Below are 21,072 nucleotides of genomic sequence, written 5' to 3'. Positions count from 1 at the left end.
ATGAGAGCCTCTAGCCAACACTTAGCCAATTTTTGCCTCCTCCAGCCTCCTATTTCCTTGCGCAAATCTTAGCTAATTCGAGCTCCTAAACAATAGGAAACATCCCTATTTGCTCACGTAATTCCCAAGGATTGATCAACTGCCCCCATACAAAATTATGTACACTCCACTAGTATACAAATAATTTTACATTAGCCTTAATTCCTCCACTCCAGCTAAGGAATTCGAACTTCATGAATGCATGAGCTATTTTGGGTTTATTGAGTAGTTAATTGATAGATCTCTGATTTAGACTATTGTTTCACTACACAACTGACCTTCAATTGGCTCTATTAATTGTTAGATGTCAATTAACTGAGTACAATTGAAGATAACTAAACTAGATTGCTAAAATTTAGAGATCAACACATGCATGACTGAACTCCAAGCCCTTTAAATCAAATTTTCTGATCTAACTGAGTGACAAGAGCCATGTTACACTAGTTAAATGCCTCCAAGTTGTCTTGCTGATGTGGAATTTTGATTTACTCAATTTGACTAAGGCTAAAGTCAAACTAAGCCTTTCTTGCTACACTTTCTAACAGTTGGAATAGAAACAAGTTACCGTCGTGGATATATCGTAGCAGAAGTGCAAAATATACATGACAAGATTAAGAAAAATTCACTTATAAGGTGGTTCATTGAGCAGATGGGTGGAAATTAGTTGGAAGGGGTTGGCCTAGAAGAAAAAAAGGTATGAGGGAGGCAAAATAGGATGGAACTATGACTGCTATATTTGGATGAATTGTAGTCTATGCTGGTGCAAATGTTTTGCACCAGTGATTTTATTCGGGATCTATTGAAGGTCGCTACAAGTGGAGTCTATTAACAATTACACGTAAGATTGATATTGCGACTTTCCCTACTATGATTTTTCTTAGGATATTAGCTATACATCATTGAAAATTAGAAGTAGATAACGTCTCATATGCACTTGTCAGGGTAACATATATGCTATGCTACTTCTAATAAGAGGGGCATTTGGAGTCGATCCATGGTCTCCCAATTGGTATGGTATATTGGTCTGGAATGGGGACCGTTGGTGGGGGAAGTAAGTTGGTACTATGAAAGCAGTTAATGTAATTTCTATGGTTGGTCACCAACTAGGAATTTGAATTTGGTCCATTTATGGATACTGGAATGTGTACAAGTAAGACATATATATGGAATATTATCCCATATTGAGTTTGACAGTCTTGGGGAACCCTCCCAGTGTTTGGAGCACTGTCAATATTATTGAATGTGGAAGATAATATTGGTTGGTCTATAAAATATTCCATTGGATTAGCTGAATGTCAAGATCCATCCAGGACAAGTACATATTTCCCCTATTAGAGATTTCCTAAAGGATATATTCGGGATCATCATACACTGCTTCCTAGATATTGTTCCAGCTAGTGGTCAATAAGTATTACTTTGTTATCATACTAGTAGTACTATCATAAAAGTGATATGCCTAGTGGTTCAAATTTTGAAGTGCAATCCATTTTATGTTATCAGGCATTAGGTTTCTCTTGACAACCACCCGATTCACAGTCTGGTCTCTTTTGACCTCTTGCTCCTTTCCTACTATTGTTGTTACCTCTACACCGTTCATTCATCCCGCCGACTCTAGCTATTGCACCTTGAGTAGAGAAAGGGGCAGGGGTCGTTATACTGGACGCGACAGAGGTAGAGGTCAACCGCCCACCTCCCTTATCGCAGAGGAAGATTGGATCATGTATGACCACACTATCCATGCCCACATCTGCCGTTAAGTTTTTGATTTTGAGGTTGAAGAAGCTCGTCGAGGTCACAACACTATCTGATCGCTCCGTAATATTCTGGCCTGTCCTCTCCTGGCTTAGGAAAAGGAGAAATCTATAGCTACCTATTGGATAACTAATCTTTATGTTAACAATTCCCATGCCACCACTTTCCTTTGACATCTATACCATGACCTTGACATTGAATTCCATCCCAATGTCCCCTCCTCCACTAGACCATCCAATTCCATCTCTGTGTCCATCAAAGTTGAACCTCCCCCAATCATTCTGGCTACTGGTAGTCGCCCTTCCAAAGTTCATGGGCATCAGGTATATGTGGCGCCTCCGTAGCACACTCACGTGAAGGCTCCACCGTTATCTCCTCCTCATCCAAGCCCACATGGGTGCTACATTATCGAGGAGACTCCTACTGAAGTGTATATACCCAAGCATCTCGATGATAGTTGCAAGTAGTCGCAACAATTTAATGCACCCTCAAGCCATCACAAAGCCATCTAAGCACTCCTATTTTTGCTCCTGCAACAGTTTCTTTTGAAGTTTTGTCTTCTCTTGAAGGTTTGTCTCTCGGTGGCTCAGTCCCACCACAGAACAAGGGTTTTGAATTTTGTAATGTTTAGCTTAAACATTGTTCTAATGATACATTGCACAATATTTGATTTGAAAATTTTATAAAGGTTCCCTGGTTGTAGAAATTTTGAATAATTTAACACATATTCACAGAGATTATCCTCATCATACAATTATAAGCGGAACATGTATAATACATAATCTCCTCTACGTTGATCATCAATTTACAGAAGCAGAAACATTCACAGGCACACATAGAAGCATCAATCAAACTCATTAACACAGTATGTATCCCGGGGAAAGCATTTCGCTTAAAAACCCCACACTATCCGTATATTATATTGATTGAATCATGTAACATTACAAAGTACAATGCTTATCACAAGTAATCCAGTACCAGCTCCACCTTTTACACACAATACAGCTCAGATCTGATCTCCAAATCTATTCCACTGCTTGCCTGCCTCTCCAGCTCAATACCTGCTCAAGAACTGATGAGAATGGCTTACCAAACTCGTATTTTACCTGCAAATAATCACTCACACTCTGTTGGACGTGAGCACAAGCTACAATTCTTGATATTGGCCAATTCATTGGCATACTCAATCCCTCTGATTGTGCAAATCATCATGCATAGCTATAGTCACAACTGATAACAATCTGATCCTCTAACACCTGTCCCTGCTGAACTGAACATGCATTGACATGCAACTGAGTTAACTGACGTATTCTATAGTTGCATTATGAGTTAATAAATTGTGAATTAATTAATAACTAATTCACCCAACTCATCTCTAGTATATTTTCCAGTTAGACTAAATACAACCAGTTTAACAAAGCTAAACTGAACAAAACTCCATCAACTGCACCTCCAGTCCACTAAACTCAACTCACTTGAGTTCTAACTGAAGTCCTGCATGCAAATATTAGTCATCCCATAGGTAACCATGTATTTCCCTCTGGGATCTGCATGTACCACATCCGTAGCTCATCCTGAAGTGCTCCAAGAGAATAAGATCAAGTTTATAGTCCAAATATTATTATGAGACAATAATATTTGACTTTTCTATTTTTGGCAGCCAGTCTAAAAAAAGACTTTGATCACTCACACTGTGATCACTCACACTGTGGTCACCCATACTATGGTCACCCACACTGTGATCACCCACACTGTGATCACTCATACTGTGGTCAAAAATAGAACTTGCGCCATAATTTTCCTGCGGGCCCACTTAGTGAAGGCGATTCTTTTCACTAAGCTCCATCATCTTGTTGCATTCTCAACAAGCATTTCTTGTTGCACACTTTTCAACATTCCCTCTCAACAAGAAAGGCTTCCTCTCAAACCCGATCCTGTAACTCTGGAATGTTCTCCATGCAACACATCTGGCCGGTCCACTTGCTCTGTCATTAAAGTCTCTGACTGCTATTGCCTCTGTCGACTGAAAACTCTGCATCTCTGTGCTCTTCAGTATCTGACTGCTCTAGCCTCTGTCACTTTGATCTTTGACTGCATCTATGCTACTGCTAGTTCTATCTCCCAGCATTGCATCCGCACTGCACCTCCCAACTGACCTCCCTGTTGGGCTAGAAACACCCTCTGATGCTGAAGCTCTACCTGCTACTGACAAGTGCTCCCTCTCTGACATCTGCGCTACTGCAACATCTCCATGCATATCACACCATTGCACACCTGTCTGTGCCACCTAGCACTGTGCAAAACACTTGTGCCTCTCGCATTGCTGCAGCCTGCTAGCTATGCGCTGTCCTGGGATTCCCCGCACTGTCGCTCTCTCTGCCGCTCCATCCGCATCTGTCTCTACCCAATCAGTCAGTTCCTGCTACTACACATCTGGGGCTCCCGTAGCAAGGTCTCATCCAAGAGGTTGGGTACCTCAAGGATCCTGCCCCTCCTCCTTGGGACAATCAATCCACATCACCCCACCTCCTACCTGGAGGTATGGCTGCATGCGATCCCTCAGCCCACTTGGCTCGAAGTTTCCCCCTACTGGAGGTCTCTGGATGAGTAGATGTCTCTACTCGATCTCCTCTTAGCTTCCCCTGTTGTGGCTCCTCCACAACCTCCTGAAGCTGCTGCACCAATCGTGGCTCCTCCACAATCGTCTGAGACTTCTTCTGCCTATGTATGTTGAAAGGTAACATACCTTCCCTCTCAACCACCAAGTCTCCATCAATTGCCTCGCTGCTCAAGGCTTTGCATGCATCTTGAACCTGAAGAGCATACAGGTTCTTGACCCATGAACCCTCCTCATGACAACGAAAGCATCACACTTTCGATTTGTCAACCTTCTTCTCATCATTGGAAGAACTAGATTCGAAAAGAGAAACCTTCTCCTTCCCCTTCCTCGCCTTACTCGCTAAGGCACAGTTTTCCTCATCATCCATAGATGAAGAACTGTCTCTGGTGCACCGTCTAATCTCCTCCTGCATCAAATCTGACCATGGTCGTTCCCAATTTGGCAGTTTCTCCCTTCCATTCACCGAGTCCTAGTAGCTATGCCAACTCTTAGGAAGGTCAAGGAGTGCTAGACTCACCATCCTCATCCGACAGTCACCCCCACACTTCCCAGCTCATCTCGGCATTGGGTGAACTTCGTGAGATACTAGGGCATACTGTCTCCATTCTCACACTGAATGTTTCTGAGTTTTATCTCTTTCTTTGGAATTAAATTTGAATTCCACCAGCTCAAAACTCAACCGCTTCCGATCTAGAATTCGTGAGAATAAAGTATTTCTTGTACAGAGATCGACTGTATGGGCATTCACCGGATATCTCACCTTCCAAAAGAAGGATGAATCCAGAGGCTACCTGGCCCGATTACAGACTCTGCCTGAAGAAATAAAATGTAAACACTTCCTGAATAATAGATCTGATGATCAATACAACACTGATATCATGTAGAACTTCTTCTACAATTATCTAGCTCTGATACCATGTAGAAATTTTGAATAATTTAACACATATTCACAGAGATTATCCTGATCATACAATTATAAGCGGAACATATATAATACATAATCTCCTCTACGTTGATCATCAATTTACAGAACCAGAAACATTCACAGGCACACATAGAAGCATCAATCAAACTCATTAACACAGTATGTATCCCGGGGAAAGCATCTCGCTAAAAACCCCACACTATCTGTATATTATATTGATTGAATCATGTAACATTACAAAGTACAATGCTTATCACAAGTAATCCAGTACCAGCTCCACCTATTACACACAATACAACTCAGACCTGATCTCCAAATCTATTCCACTGCTTGCCTGCCTCTCCAGCTCATTACCTGCTCAAGAATTGATGAGAATGGCTTACCAAACTCGTATTTGACCTGCAAATAATCACTCACACTTTGTTGGACGTGAGCACAAGCTACAATTCTTGATATTGGCCAATTCATTCGCATACTCAACCCCTCTGATTGTGCAAATCATCATGCACAACTATAGTCACAACTGATAGCAATCTGATCCTCTAACACCTGTCCCTGCTAAACTGAACATGCATTGACATGCAACTGAGTTAACTAACGTATTCTATAGTTGCATTATGGGTTAATAACTTGTGAATTAATTAATAACTAATTCACCCAACTCATCTCTAGTCTATTTGCCAGTTAGACTAAATACAACCAGTTTAACAAAGCTAAACTGAACACAACTCCATCAACTGCACCTCCAGTCCACTAAACTCAACTCACTTGAGTTCTAACTGAAGTCCTGCATGCAAATATTAGTCATCCCATAGGTAACCATGTATTTCCCTCTGGGATCTGCATGTACCACATCCGTAGCTCATCCTGAAGTGCTCCAAGAGAATAAGATCAAGTTTATAGTCCAAATATTATTATGAGACAATAATATTTGACTTTTCTATTTTTGACAGCCAGTCTAAAAATAGACTTTGATCACTCACACTGTGATCACTCACACTGTGGTCACCCATAGTGTGGTCACCCACACTGTGATCACCCACACTGTGGTCACCCACACTGTGATCACCCACACTGTGATCACTCATACTGTGGTCAAAAATAGAACTTGCGCCGTAATTTGCCTGCGGGCCCACTTAGTGAAGGCGACTCTTTTCACTAAGCTCCATCATCTTGTTGCATTCTCAACAAGCATTTCTTGTTGCACACTTTTCAACACTGGTTTCCCTCTCCAAGGGTGGATAACCTCGATGGGTGAATACCCTCCAAGATTTTTTGCATGTACTCTATATATATTTCCATGTTAATATAATGTGAATCCTCCTGCAATTAATATTATTAGTATTTATTTATTTTTGTCTTCTCTTCAAGGTTTGTGTCTAGGTGGCTCAGTCCCACCACATAATGAGGATTTCGAATTTTGCAATGTTTAGCTTAAACACTGTTATGATGATGCATTGCACAAGACTTAATTTGAAAATTCTACAAAGGTTCTCTGGTTTCCCTCTCCAAGGGCAGAGAACCTCGATGGGTGACGGGTGAAGACCCTCTAATATTTTTGCATGTACTCTATGTATATTTCCATGTTAATATAATGTGAATGCTCCTACAATGGTTTCTTTTTAATGTTTTATCTTCTCTTCAAGGTCTGTCTCTCGATGTCTTGGTCCCACCACAAAATGAGGGTTTTGAATTTTGTAATGTTTAGCTTAAACAATATTATGATGAAGCATTGCACAAGACTTGATTTGGAAATTCTAGAAAGGTTCTTCGGTTTCCCTCTCCAAGGGTATAAAACCTTAATGGCTGATGGGTGAAGACTCCCCAAGATTTTTTGCATGTACTCTATGTACATTTCCATGGTAATATAATGTGAATCTTTTCCAACAAAAAAAAAGTGCCATAATGGACCTCAGTGTAACAATGACCTAATGGGCCTCAGTTATTGGGTTTGAAAACAACCTATTTGGGCCTCGTACCTATGATATGAGAAAATATTATGACAAAGATACAAAGGAGATATGTTGAGCCCTATGACAGAGATATCATGGCAGACCTATGACAAAGATATCGTGGCAAACCTATGATAGAGATATCATGACAGACCTATCATTGTTATGTTGCATTGTTATTGCTAATGTTCTCTCTATATAATTGTTTATGATGATATGGGGTGAATGCAATGTGAAAATGTTGAAATTCTTTTAAAACACAATTATCTACAACAAAGAATTCTTGCCCTAAGAAAATTAACACTATTACTACTCTACTGGTTAGTAAATATATAATAATGTAAAAGTGTGTAAAATAGTAAGATAAATAATCTACAATTTGAATCAATCAGTTTGGCCAAGAAATAAAGCTTGGGCGTGCATTTTAGTGAAGCAAGGCAATTTTGGTATGCTTCACAAAAATGCACGCTCAACCTTCATTTCAAGGCCAAATTGAATGATTCTACTTGGAGAGTTTTTTTGACTTATAAGTAACATTGAATACAATTAAATATTTTTAATTTTTCACATATATATTTATGTTGTTCAAGGATACTCCAAAGTGCATCGATTTCATAGGGTAAAAGGGAGGGTTTGTGTGCCTCAAATAAATGTACACCAGGATCTGTAATTAATTGGCTGTGATATAATGATCATTCCATCCTATGGGTCTACAAATTTGTACCTCATTCTTGTGGTTTAACAATGCCCTAAAGGGCCTTAGTATTGTGGTGTAACAACGCCCTAATGGGCTTTAGAATTGTGGTGTAATAGTGCCCTAATGGGCCTCAGTTCTTGGGTATGACATCGACCTCTTTGGGCCTTCTTATCTGTGATATGGTAAAATACTATGACAGAGGTACGAAGGAGTTATTCTGAGCCCTATGACAAAGACATCATGGCAAATCTATGACAAAGATATCATGATAGGCCTATGACAGAGATATCATGATAGACCTATGACAAAGATATCATGATAGACCTATGATTGTTTCGCTGCATTGTTATTGAAATGTTATTTCTAAATAATTTCTTATGATGATAGGGGATGAATGCAATGTGAAAATGTTTTAAAATGCAATTATCTACAACAGATATTTCTAGCCATAAGAAAATTAACACCATTACTACTCTATTGGTTAGTAAATATATAACAATGTAAAAGTGTGTAGAATACTAAAATAAACAATCTATAATTTTGATTTGGTTGGGATCATGATTGTTGTTATACCACAACCTACATGTGTTATTCAACCATCATATCACCAGAGATAAGGATCTACGTGAGGCAGTTAGTCCTGTTGGCATTATGATACAGGTGTTTTCCTTGATGGCAACTCACTCAGATGCCAGATCATGGTGCAGCAGGTCAATAGCAAAGAATTAATGATTAGAGAGAGGTATACGCAGGTTCATCTTGAAAAATGAGCGTATACACGTGGGTTAACAGACCAAAAGGAGCGTATAACGTACACACGCACTTTCACAAAAGGAAAGGCGCGTACATCTTGGAAAACTAAGTTTTGGTCCAAGGTATCTAGTTCGAGGCATTGACCCCAGGTATTTGGTCCAAGGTATCGGTCCTAAGTGGTTTTGGTCCATGGTATTGAGAAAGGCCTAAAACTATAAAAGGAGGAGAAGATCATTAGGCCATGTGTGCAAGTATTGAATAACTGATGAAGTGTGAGATCCAGCATGCAGGTTATGGGTTTGTGATGCTTTGCTAAGGATGCACCTATGTGGCAAATGAAGGTTGATGGACAGGGATCATGAAGACTAAAATGCATTATCATTATATGGTATGAATAGTTCAGATTTGAATACTGACATATGCTTTATACTTTATATATGATGATCTAGGTATGTCTAAAGTAGAAAATTGTAGCGAAGGTATAAGTAATTATTTTTAGATATGTACGCTGGTTCCCTTTGGTAAAAGGGCGTATACACACTGGTTCGACACAACGAAGTAGCGTATACCTTAAGAACTTGATGGTTGAAGTATCAGTTGCTTCTGATTGCTGTTACAGAGATCTGGGTTCTGGTGACTGTGTTTTGTTGACTGTGTTCTGAAAGTTCAGATAGATTGAGTGATTCAGTTGTGGGTGATTTAGAGAATAATGATTGGTTAATGCAATGGTTATATTGCAGTGGTGATCGATTTTGAGCTTCAATGTTGTTGATGGGTCCAGTATGAAAATTGGATGAAACATGGCCTTCAGATTATGGTGTTGTGTTCTAGAGTATCCAGTTTGAAAATTTATGAAACGTGGTCCCTGGGGGAAAAGAGAAGGTCGTAGCCTTCTGTAGGCCAGAGCCTACATATTAGTAAATATATCGGCTAGTACAAGAGCCAGGGGGTTGTAGCTCCCTTCCAGTAGAAGTTGGAGAATGAGAGAAGGTTGTAGCCTTCTGCAGGTGGGTGCCTACATACTGGTATGAGTCTGTGCTAGTAAAAGATTGTAAACAGGTTTTACTTATAATAAAGGAAGACAGTAGCAGGTGGTTTTTGTCCCGCATTGGGTTTCCACCTTATATCTTGGTGTTCATGTGTGTGATGATCTGTTATGTTTTTACTGCACCTGGTTACTGTTTATGTGGTTAATGAAGTTCTGATGCACTAATTAAAGATCAACATATAATGAATTAACTGAATCATAAGTTTGTTGGATATATGCTATTTGCATTAAACACAGTTGCATGTACACGTGAGTTCCCTTAACTGAAGTAGCGTATATGAATCTGATTATGGAAATTAAGAAGTTATTGATTTGCTAATACTGATTCACCCCCCCTATCAGTATTATTTCCAACAATTGGTATCAGAGCAGGTCCTTCAAAAGAAGCTTGATCGCTTGAAGGGAGATCCATCAACATTAATATTCAAGAGAGCATGGGATCCATCAGATCGCTAATATTCGACGGGAGAAATTATGTTTACTGGAAAATAAGAACCACAACCTATCTACAATTGCTTGGAACGTATGTTGGGAAATTGTGGAAAAAGGATATACATTTCCAACAACAATTCCTACAGATACGACAGGTAAAAAGGATTATGAAACCAATGCAAAAGATGTCACTATTTTATTGGGAAGTTTGTCAAAATCAGAGTTTTTCAAAGTCATGCAGCTCAAATTAGCGAAAGAAATATGGGACAAAATCGTTCTAAGCTACGAAGGAGACTCTCAGGTAAAACGTGCTAAGCTTCAAACTCTCATAATTCAGTATGAAACTCTTAAGATGCATAGTGATGAAAGCATAGCCAATTACTTCCTACATATAGATGAGGTTGTCAATTATATGAAGAATATGGGTGAAGAAGTTAAGGAAGTTGTCTTACTTGAGAAAGTTTTGAGATCCTTGTCTGCTGAATTTGAACCCAAAGTGTCTGCCATAGAAGAAAAACAGGATCTGCAGAATATCACTATGACGTAGCTTCACGGAATCTTAACTGCCTTTGAGATGAGAAAAGGAGGACCATCAGATATGAGAGAAGCAACATTTAAAGCATCAGCAAAGGGAAAAGAAAAACTCTATGAATCAGGACACATTTTAGAAGAAGAAGATGAGGTAAATTTCGTCAAGAAGCTTCAACGGGGTTCTGGAAGGTTCAAAGGTAAGCTACCATTCAAATGCTTTTCTTGTGGAAGAGTTGGTCATTTCGCTGCTAGATGCCGTCATAACAAAGGAAAGATGTCTGAAGAAGGTAATATAAGTTATTATACTCATGATGATGGTGATGGCTTATCCAATAGTAATGAAGACGATAAAGAAATTAAACTACTCATGGCATATGAAAATAATGGTTCAGAAAAGGAAGATTTCCTTAAAGAAATTAGTCAACTTAAAATAAGTTTGGCAAAAAAGGATACAATCATAAACATAGTGACACGTCAACTCACTAAAAATGACAGACACAATGAAGTGTTAGAATGTGAAGTAGTAAGTCTACGAAAAGAACTTGAAAAGACAAAGACTCTGAATCTTAGATTTGCTAAAGGATCAAAAACGTTAGATGAAATCCTCAAAGTTCAGCGTTTTCCAATTATAAAGACTGTTCTTGGTTTTCATGAAGGTGAATCTAGCTCATAAGGTAAGGAAATAAACTCTAATGAAAAATCTGAGATGCTCCACAAGGAAATAAAAAGTCAACCCCATCAACACCCAAGGAAAGAAATTCGTCAAAGAAAATCTGTTACTCCTAATTGTGGAAGTGATAGTGGATTATTTCCTTCAAGGAATGATGTTGAATGTTTTATATGTCATAATTTTGGACATGTTGCAGCCAGATGCAGAAGTAGAATGGTTCAAAACCATCACATAGAAAGATCATCACATTCTAGGTACTTTAAGGGATATTGTTTTGCTTGCAATATGTTTGGTCACAAAGCTATTGATTGCAATAAAAGGAATATGAAACATGTAAGATGTTATGCATGTAACAAGTTTGGACATAAAGTAAAGGAATGCAGGAGCAAAGTTCGGACATCAAATCAAAAGGAGCATACATCATCACAATCCAAGGTATTGAAGAAGACAAAATTATTGTCAGAAAGATGTGGCATAGCTCAGTTTGCAGACATAACAGACCTAGGGGAAGCTGAAAGTGTAAACCTTCAGTATTCCAATTTTCATACGCAACTATTATGAAGAGAAGTCGCGTATATATGCGAGTTAGATGCTGCACAGTCACGTATATGGTGCTCTGAAGAAAAAGCAGCAGGACAGACTCAGGAAAAGAAGTCTGATATGGTTCGGTCATAGTATATGTTCGTTGGCATAGGTTCAGGGGGAGCATATGCTTCTAATAATGCATTGTTGGCATTATCTTAGAAGATCTTGATATAGATCCACATAGTTGTTTTGATTCAGGAGACTCCTTTGATGATGGAAATATACAGGTTATTGATCTTGATGTTGCTAATGGTAAAGATCATATGGTGTATGATAGTCGCTGATGACTATCGTGATCTTGTTTAGACTATGCATGTGCTCAGGGAGAGCATGGACAGATTGGTACATCTTAGCATGTACAAAGGGGGAGCTCAATCAGAGATTTCAACATGTACTTAGGGGGAGTATGGATAGCATAATGTATATCAAAGGGAGAGAATATCTTGGTCCGCCCTTTGCCCTTGATGTCAAAGGGGGAGAGTGACTTAGTGTTGTTGTTGCCATCAAGTCCAAAAGGGGAGATTGTTGGCATTATGATACAGGTGTTGTCCTTGAAGGCAACTCACTCATATGTCAAATCATAGTGCAGCAGGTCAATAACAAAGAATTAATGATTAGAGAGAGGTATACACAGGTTCATCTTGACAAAGGAGCGTATACACGCGGGTTAATAGACCAAAAGGAGCGTATAACATACACACGCACTTTCACAGAAGGAAAGGCGCGTATATCTTGGAAAACTGAGTTTTGGTCTAAGGTATTTGGCCCATGGTATTTTGATCCATGGTATTGGTCCAAGGTATCTAGTTCGAGGCATTGACCCCAGGTATTTGGTCTAAGGTATCGGTCCTAGGTGGTTTTGGTCCATGGTATTGAGAAAGGCCTAAAACTATAAAAGGAGGAGAAGATCATTAGGCCATGTGTGCAAGTATTGAATAGTTGATGAAGTGTGAGATCCAACATGCAGGTTATGGGTTTGTGATGCTTTGCTAAGGATGCACCTATGTGGCAAATGAAGGTTGATGGACCGGGAACATGAAGACTAAAATGCATTATCATTATATGGTATGAATAGTTCATATCTAAATACTGACGTATGTTTTATCCTTTATATATGATGATCTGGGTATGTTTGAAGTAGAAAATTACAGCGAAGGTATAAGTAATTATTTTTAGATATGTACGCTGGTTCCCTTTGGTAAAAGGGCGTATACACGCTGTTCGACACAACCAAGTAGCGTATACCTTATAAACTTGATGTTTGAAGTATCAGTTGCTTCTTATAGTTGCTACAAAGATCTGGGTTTTGCTCTGTGTTCTGGTGACTGTGTTTTGTCGACTGTGTTCTGAAAGTTCAGATAAATTGAGTGATTTAGTTGTGGGTGATTCAAAGAATGATGATTGGTTAATGCAATGGTTATATTGCAATGGTGATTGATTTTGAGCTTCAATGTTGTTGACGGGTCCAGTATGAAAATTGGATGAAACATGGCCTTCAGATTATGGTGTTGTGTTCCAGGAGTATCCAGTCTGAAAATTTATGAAACGTGGTCCCTAGAGGAAGAGAGAAGGTCGTCGCCTTTTGTAGGCCGGTGCCTACGTACTGGTAAATATATCGGCTAGTACAAGAGCCAGGGGGTTGTAGCTCCCTTCCAGTAGAAGCTAGAGAACGAGAGAAGGTTGTAGCCTTCTGCAGGTGGGTGCCTGCATACTGGTATGAGTCTGCGCCAATGCAAGATTGTAAACAGGTTTTTCTTATATTAAAGGAAGACAGAAGCAGGTGGTTTTTGTCCCGCATTGGGTTTCCACCTTATATCTTGGTGTTCATGTGTGTGGTGATCTGTTCTGTTTTTACTGCACCTGGTTATTATTTATGTGGTTAATGAAGTTCTGATGCACGAATTAAAGATCAACATATGATGAATTAACTGAATCATAAGTTTGCTAGATATACGCTAGTTGCATTAAACACAGTTGCGTGTACACGCTAGTTCCCTTAATTGAAGTAGCGTATGTGAATCTAATTTTGGAAATGAAGAAGTTATTGATTTGCTAATACTGATTCACCCCCACCCCCTCTCAGTATTATTTCCAACAAGTCCATGTCGCGAAACACATAGGGGAGCATTGGTTTATCCAATGTCCAGCAATCTCCCCCCAACACAAGCCAAGTGTGTATTGAACTTGGGACCTACGCTCTGATATCATGTTAAACACACATGGAATATGGACAATAGATATGATAGACAATTGTGAGATACTTTATTATTCACAAGATGTACATTTATAATACATTCATGTTACTCTTAAATTCATCTTCCAAGGTCTTTTGGACTCCCTTTGACTGTTCAACTTCCACACCATAAGCCTTAGTGGATTAGGTTTCCAACATCCCCCCCCCTTAATCCAAAGGAGTATATATGAGTCCAAGAAGAGAGTTGTAATACAATAGTCGTAACCAATGGTTGAGTGTGCTCTCTCAAAAAAGGTATAAGGTGGGAGAATATGAGGTCTCAATCGACGGTGGTTTAAGGATGACCACCAAAACTAGAACACTTAGTGTAGTTCCTGGGACTCTTCCAAATCTGGTAAGAAGCTAAAATCTTCTGCTATAAGAAGTGTCCCTAATTCTTTGAAGAGGGAGAACTTAACCCAGGAAAAGGGGGGGTCTACAACCTATGGTGGTTTAAGGAAAACCACCAACCAAAGGCATGTTTAGGGGTTTTTGTGTCTCTGACTACAACTCTAAATTTGGGTATGGTTGTCTCTGGTTGTAGGCTCAGGTAATAGGTTTAGGTTCTGGCTTAGGCTCGCTCAATTTATCTTTAAAACTTGTAGATGACCATAAATCCCCCTTTTGTCAGATACAGGGTGAGATGATGGAGAAAACTCAACTGCAAGACTTTTTAATATTCTAGAAGAAATTTTAACATATGATTAAAACGTCTTTTTGGCTGTTGAAGCCCATTGACAAGAAGCGATCCATCCAAGATGAATTTTTGTTCTTGTAGGAAGCTTGTTTCTGAAGAATCTGTTTGAATGATGATTATGCTGACCACAATGATCACACAGATGAAGAATGAAACAATAATCTTTCATATGGACAACTCTGTCACAATGTTGGCATCTGACAATCTGTTGTGGTTGATATAGAAGAAGAGCAGGAACAGGTGAAGATGAACTGTTATGAATAAATCTAACACTTTGAAATTTGATGGGCTTGGGATAGTCCGGAATATGAAAGGACACATCCTTGTCATATCCAAGACCTATTCTTTGCTTATTGCTGACAAGCACTTCCCAAGGTCTAATGATGGGCTTAGGAAGTGCAGACTGAATTTATACATCTTCATGCAAATCTGCTCTTGAACTAGGCAGTGAATCAATATTAGTTCTTGACTGTTGATTGGAGTCTGTCTCATAGTCAAACAAAGGATTGTTTTGAACTAAAACAAGTTTAGAATGTTTCTTACGCTGTTGTAACTCATCTTGTTGTATCTATTATTCAAGCTACAAAAAATTGGTGTTTTCTTGTGCATTTTGTAAACATGTCTGAATGTCAAAGAGAGGGCTCTTGCCAATTTCTACTGTATCATGAACAGTGAAGTGTATTAAAGTATTTAACAACTCTAATAATTCATTGATCCTGGCATTTTTTGAACAACTCAACTCAACAAAAGAAGGATATTCAAAAACTTTGATGCTTGAGCTTGCTATGCTACTTCACAACAAAGACTATGGGAAATTCCAAAAACCAAGCTCGATGTGGCCAAAATATGAGTGAAACTATGATGGTGACTGAAATTTATGAAAATAGTGACCAATTTTTCTACATTTACCTTCACACTGTAACCACCTTTCAGATGGTCACAGTTCTAACAAAAATCAATACAAACCAAAAAACTTGTTTTTACACAACAGACTCTAAAACATAGAGCAAATCACTGGTGTTGTCACATAAGAAAATGTCACTTGACTTGTACCCCCTATAAGGAGTCACATTAATTTATAAAGACCATTAATTAATAAAAATTTGTAGAACATAAATTTTGATGTGGCTCTGGTGTAGCAACTTCAAAGGGAAATGGAAACAACACGTAGGGACATCAAAGGCCTCAAACTTAGGAAAAATGATATGCCTTTTTCATTTGGTAGCAAGTTTCATTAGGCAACAGGAAGTTCGGGGAGAAACAAGACTAATAGTCGACCTGGATGATTGTGTTGTTCTTCTCACGAGCTCCAAAATTCTGCACTTCTCATTCAAATTGACATCAAATGTAGAGGTCTCGAACACACTCGTTCTCAGGGTACAATCATCAACACAACATGGTCACCGTTTTCAATCACACCAACGCACCTTTTCAACGTTTTGTATTCCATTGAGTTTAAGCCCCTCGTGCATATAAAATTTAACGCACGATCATACCACACCAATGCGTACCCATCATAAATTCAACCCAAAGAGCTCACAATTTCAATTCAACGCATGGCCTTCAATACATATGCAACGTTTAAATAAAACAACCCTTTCAAAACATTGCTAGAATGAACTGACCTACTCGCTGGTTTAACACAAAGTTTCAATGCACCGTTCCACATTCAACCCATGTTCCTCTCTTCTATATAGCATGGAATTCAAACCTTATCAGGTCGACAATCACGATTTGTAGGGGTTAATGCAAAGGAAACACACAATCAATTCAATGCAAAGTATTGCACAAATAAAGCTTTCTTGGGCTTCAACACAGAACGTAGGCACATATCGAGTTTTATCTGCCAAATTTATGTAGGTCAGACTAATGATGCTTCAACAAATGCTCAAGACTAGTTCAATGGATTTGACAAGTCAACTTCACAAACATAAACAATTGAGAGTCATCCATCGTCAATCTATTCAACGCTCCATGTTCAACGACTTATATGCACTAATTATCTTGCAATCTCAAGGTGACAATTATCTTGCAATCTCACACACTTTAATCCTCATAACATCCAATTAAAGCCGATAGGACGTCCTTGGTTTTAGGGTCCATGTATAAAGGTCCAAGCTAACCCTCAAATATCAAAGTCGATGCTTCATGAGTCGTGCAAACAAAATACTCAATTGATGCAGCTTATTAATGATCACCAAACTATCAAGATGCAAATGAGCCACATAAAAAATGTTACTGCATAAGCAAATATACTGAGTGTTTCTACACGCACATCAATATTTTTTTGTTTATAGAGGCAGATAGGCGTTAGTGTTACATTTAGTGCTAAAAATTTGAACCAGATGAGGGTAACACAAAGCAACGATGGTGGGTGAAAATTTGCAAACGAGGATGGAAAAGTAAATAATAACAAAAATCTTAGGCAACGTTGGATAATATTATAAGCGGGAGAAGCGGTGAGGGTCCACCCCAAGTTGGAAAATAACACACACTAAAAGAGAAGATGTCAGACTGGTAACCTAATAATGAGACACTGTGGGAGAGAGGGTAGCACTGAATAGAAAGTAATGCAGACTAAGTGAGGGACGACACTGAGTGTTTCAATGGCAGGAGGAGATACACAAGTTTACAATGTGGCAAGGGTCGCAGAGAATAATTCTGAGGATTGTGAGGAATGTGACAAATGAAAACTGATGGTTAGAGAAAGGCCACAAAACATCACTGACTCAAATAAGATCGAGAAGGTTAGGAACGCACCAATTCCGATACCATGTTAAACATATATAAGATATGAAAGATAAATCATGAGTTGCTTTACTATTCACAAGATGTACATTTATAATACACTGCTGTGACTCTTGTATTCATCCTCCAAGCTCTCTTGGACTCCCTTTGACTATTCAGCTTCCACACCATAACCCTTAGTGGATTAGGTGTCCAACATAATCAATCAAATTGGCCAAGAAATGAAGCCCAGGCATGCATTTTAGTGAAGCAAGGGAATTTTGGCATGCTACACAAAACGCATGCCCAACCTTCATTTCAAGGCCAAATTGAATGATTTTACTCGAAGATTATTTTTTCACTCATAAGTAAGTTTAATACAATTAAGTATTTTTAACTTTTCACATGTATATTTCTATTGTTCAAGAATACTCTAAATGGAATGGATTTCATAGGGTAAATGGCAGGGTTTGTGTGCCTCAAATAAATGCACACCAAAACTTGTAACTAGTTGGCAGTGATGTAATGCATTCCATCCTATGGGTCTGCAAAATTGTACCTCTGTCTTGTAATTGGCTCGAGTCCTGTGGTTTAACAACTACCTAATGGGCCTCAGTTCTTGGGTATGGCAACCATCTCTTTCAGCCTTCTTATCTGTGATATGAGAGAATATTATGACAAAGATATGAACGAGAAATGTTGAGCCCTAGGACAAAGATATCATGACAGACCTATGATATATATATCATGATAGACCTACGACCGTTCTGCTGCATTGTTATTTATAATGTTCTTTCTACATAATTAGTTACGATGATATGGGGTGAATGTAATGTGAAAATGTTTTAAAATACAATTATCTACAACAAAGACTTCTAGCCGTAAGAAGAATTAACATTGTTACTACTCTACTAGTTAGTAAATCTATAACAATGTAAAAGTGTGTAAAATAGTAAAATAAACAATCTATAAATTGAATCAATCATATTGGCCAAGAAATGAAGCCTAGGTGTGCATTGTAGTGAATCAAGGCAATTTTGGCCTGGTACACAAAAAGGCACACCCAACCTTCATTTCAAGGCCAAATTGAATGATTCTACCTAGAGAGTATGTTTTTACTCATAAGTAACATTAATACAATTAAGTATTTTTAACTTTTCACATATATGTTTTTGTTGCTCAAGAATACTCCAAATGGCATGGATTTCATAGAGTAAAAGGCAAGGTTTTTGTATCTCAAATAAATGCACACCATGATTTATAACTAATTGGCAGTGATATAATGATCATTCCATCTTATGGGTCTAGGAAATTATACCTCAACCTTGTGGTGTAACAATGCCTTAATGGGCCTCCGCCTTGTGGTGTAACAACTAGTTAATGGACCTCAGTTCTTGGATATTACAACAACCTCTTTCGACCTTCATATCTGTGATATTAGAAAAAATTATGACAAAGATATGAAGGAGATATTTTGAGCCCTATAACAGAGATATGAAGGATATCTATTGAGCCCAACCTTCATTTCAAGGCCAAATTGAATTATTATACTCGAAGAGCATTTTTTTACTCATAACATTAATACAATTAAATATTTTTATTTTTTCACATATAGATTTATGTTGTTCAAGAATACCCCTAATGACATGGATTTCATAGGGTAAAAGGTAGGGTTTGTGTGCCTCAAATAAATGCACACCAGGACCTGTAGCTAATTGGTAGTGATATAATGATCATTCCATCCTACGAGTTTATGATATTGTACCTCAGTCTTTTGGTGTGATAACGCCCTAATGGGCCTCAATTATTGGGTGTGAGAATGACTTCCTTGGACATTCTTATTTGTGATAACACCACAACACTCTAATGGGCCTCAGTTCTTCGGTATGAGAATGACCTCCTTGGACCTTCTTGTTTGTGATAACACCACAACGATCTAATGGGCCTCAGTTCTTGGGTATGAGAATGACCTCCTTGGACCTTCTTATTTGTGATAACACCACAACGCTCTAATGGGCCTCAGTCTTGTGGTGTAATAATGCCCTAATGGGCCTTAGTCTTGTGGTGTAACAACACCCTAATGGGCCTCAATCTTGTGGTGTAACAACACCCTAATGGGCCTCAGTTCTTGGGTATGACAACGACCTCCTTGGTCCTTCTTGTCTATGATACGAGAAAAGATTATGACAAAGATATGAAGGAGATACACTGAGCCCTATGATAGAGATATAATGACAGACCTATGACAGAGATGTCATGGTAGATGTATGATTGTTCTGCTGCATTGTTATTGCTAATGTTCTCTCTACATAATTTCCTTTGATGATATTGGGTGAATGATATGTGAAAATGTTGAAAATGTTTTAAAATACAATTATCTACAACAAAGAATTCTAGCACTAATAAAATTAACACTGTTAGTACTCTCCTGGTTGATAGTGAATGACTAATTATAGGTCACCTATGGATGATAATGAACCTATTTTCCCTGTTGAAAGTATGGATAGGTTTGTAATTTTAGTTTTTTTGTTTCTATTTGGATTTTAAAGTGATTGTTGAGTTGATTGGTCTTGTCAAATACTAAAAAAGGTTTTATCCCTCCAATCCTCTTATTGTTTTATTTTTCTGCATGGTGGTAGTATTAATTTTGGCAATACTTGGAGTCTTGGAATTTGGAAATTCCTGGATACAACCATGTCATGGCTAACTATCCTCCTTCTAGGGGGTGTTAATGTGACAAGATGCCTAAGCTAAGGAAGGAGATGAGACACCTAGCCAGTCAATTAGAAGGCCTGCATAAGGCCATGGTCTACATTAGTACCTAGATGGAATCCCAAATGAAGAAGAATGAAGAGTTGGAAGGGTAAAGAATTCAAGGACCCTAGTTATTTAATGCAAGGTGTTGTAGTCAAAGGTTACTTTTTACTTTTCCTACAAAATCTCTCTCTCTCTCTCTCTCTCTCTCTCTCTCTCTCTCTCTCTCTCTATATATATATATATATATAAGGAAAATAACTTTTAACGAAGGTTTTTGCTGAAGCCCCTATAAAAATAGCCCAAAAATCTATTTGTAGCGGAGGTGGGTGGGTAGATGTTTTAGCAGATGTTTTTTGGACAGTGCGTTTAAAATCTACAAATGGACCGGTGTTGTATATAACATGGTGCACTGTGGAAAATTTATTTTTATATATAAAAAAACACGGTGCACTAAATACCGCAATGCATTAGCGCTTGAATTATCGATAACACCAGTCTCCTTCATATATTCAAATGTCCAGGTGCATACCACTAAGAAGCACCATTGCAGTTTTATATCTCGTAAAAATGCAGTGCTATTTTCTAATGACACCCTGGTGCGGTAAACTGATCAAAAAGTCTGGGGGCATCTTCTAAAGCGCACCACTAGGCGGT

The sequence above is a fragment of the Pinus tabuliformis genome, chromosome 5_2 (assembly GCF_031772625.1).
Source record: "Pinus tabuliformis cultivar Carrire ecotype Pingquan chromosome 5_2, CPIR1, whole genome shotgun sequence".
Taxonomy (NCBI): Eukaryota; Viridiplantae; Streptophyta; class Pinopsida; order Pinales; family Pinaceae; genus Pinus; species Pinus tabuliformis.
Note: the sequence above shows the minus strand (reverse complement) of the source record.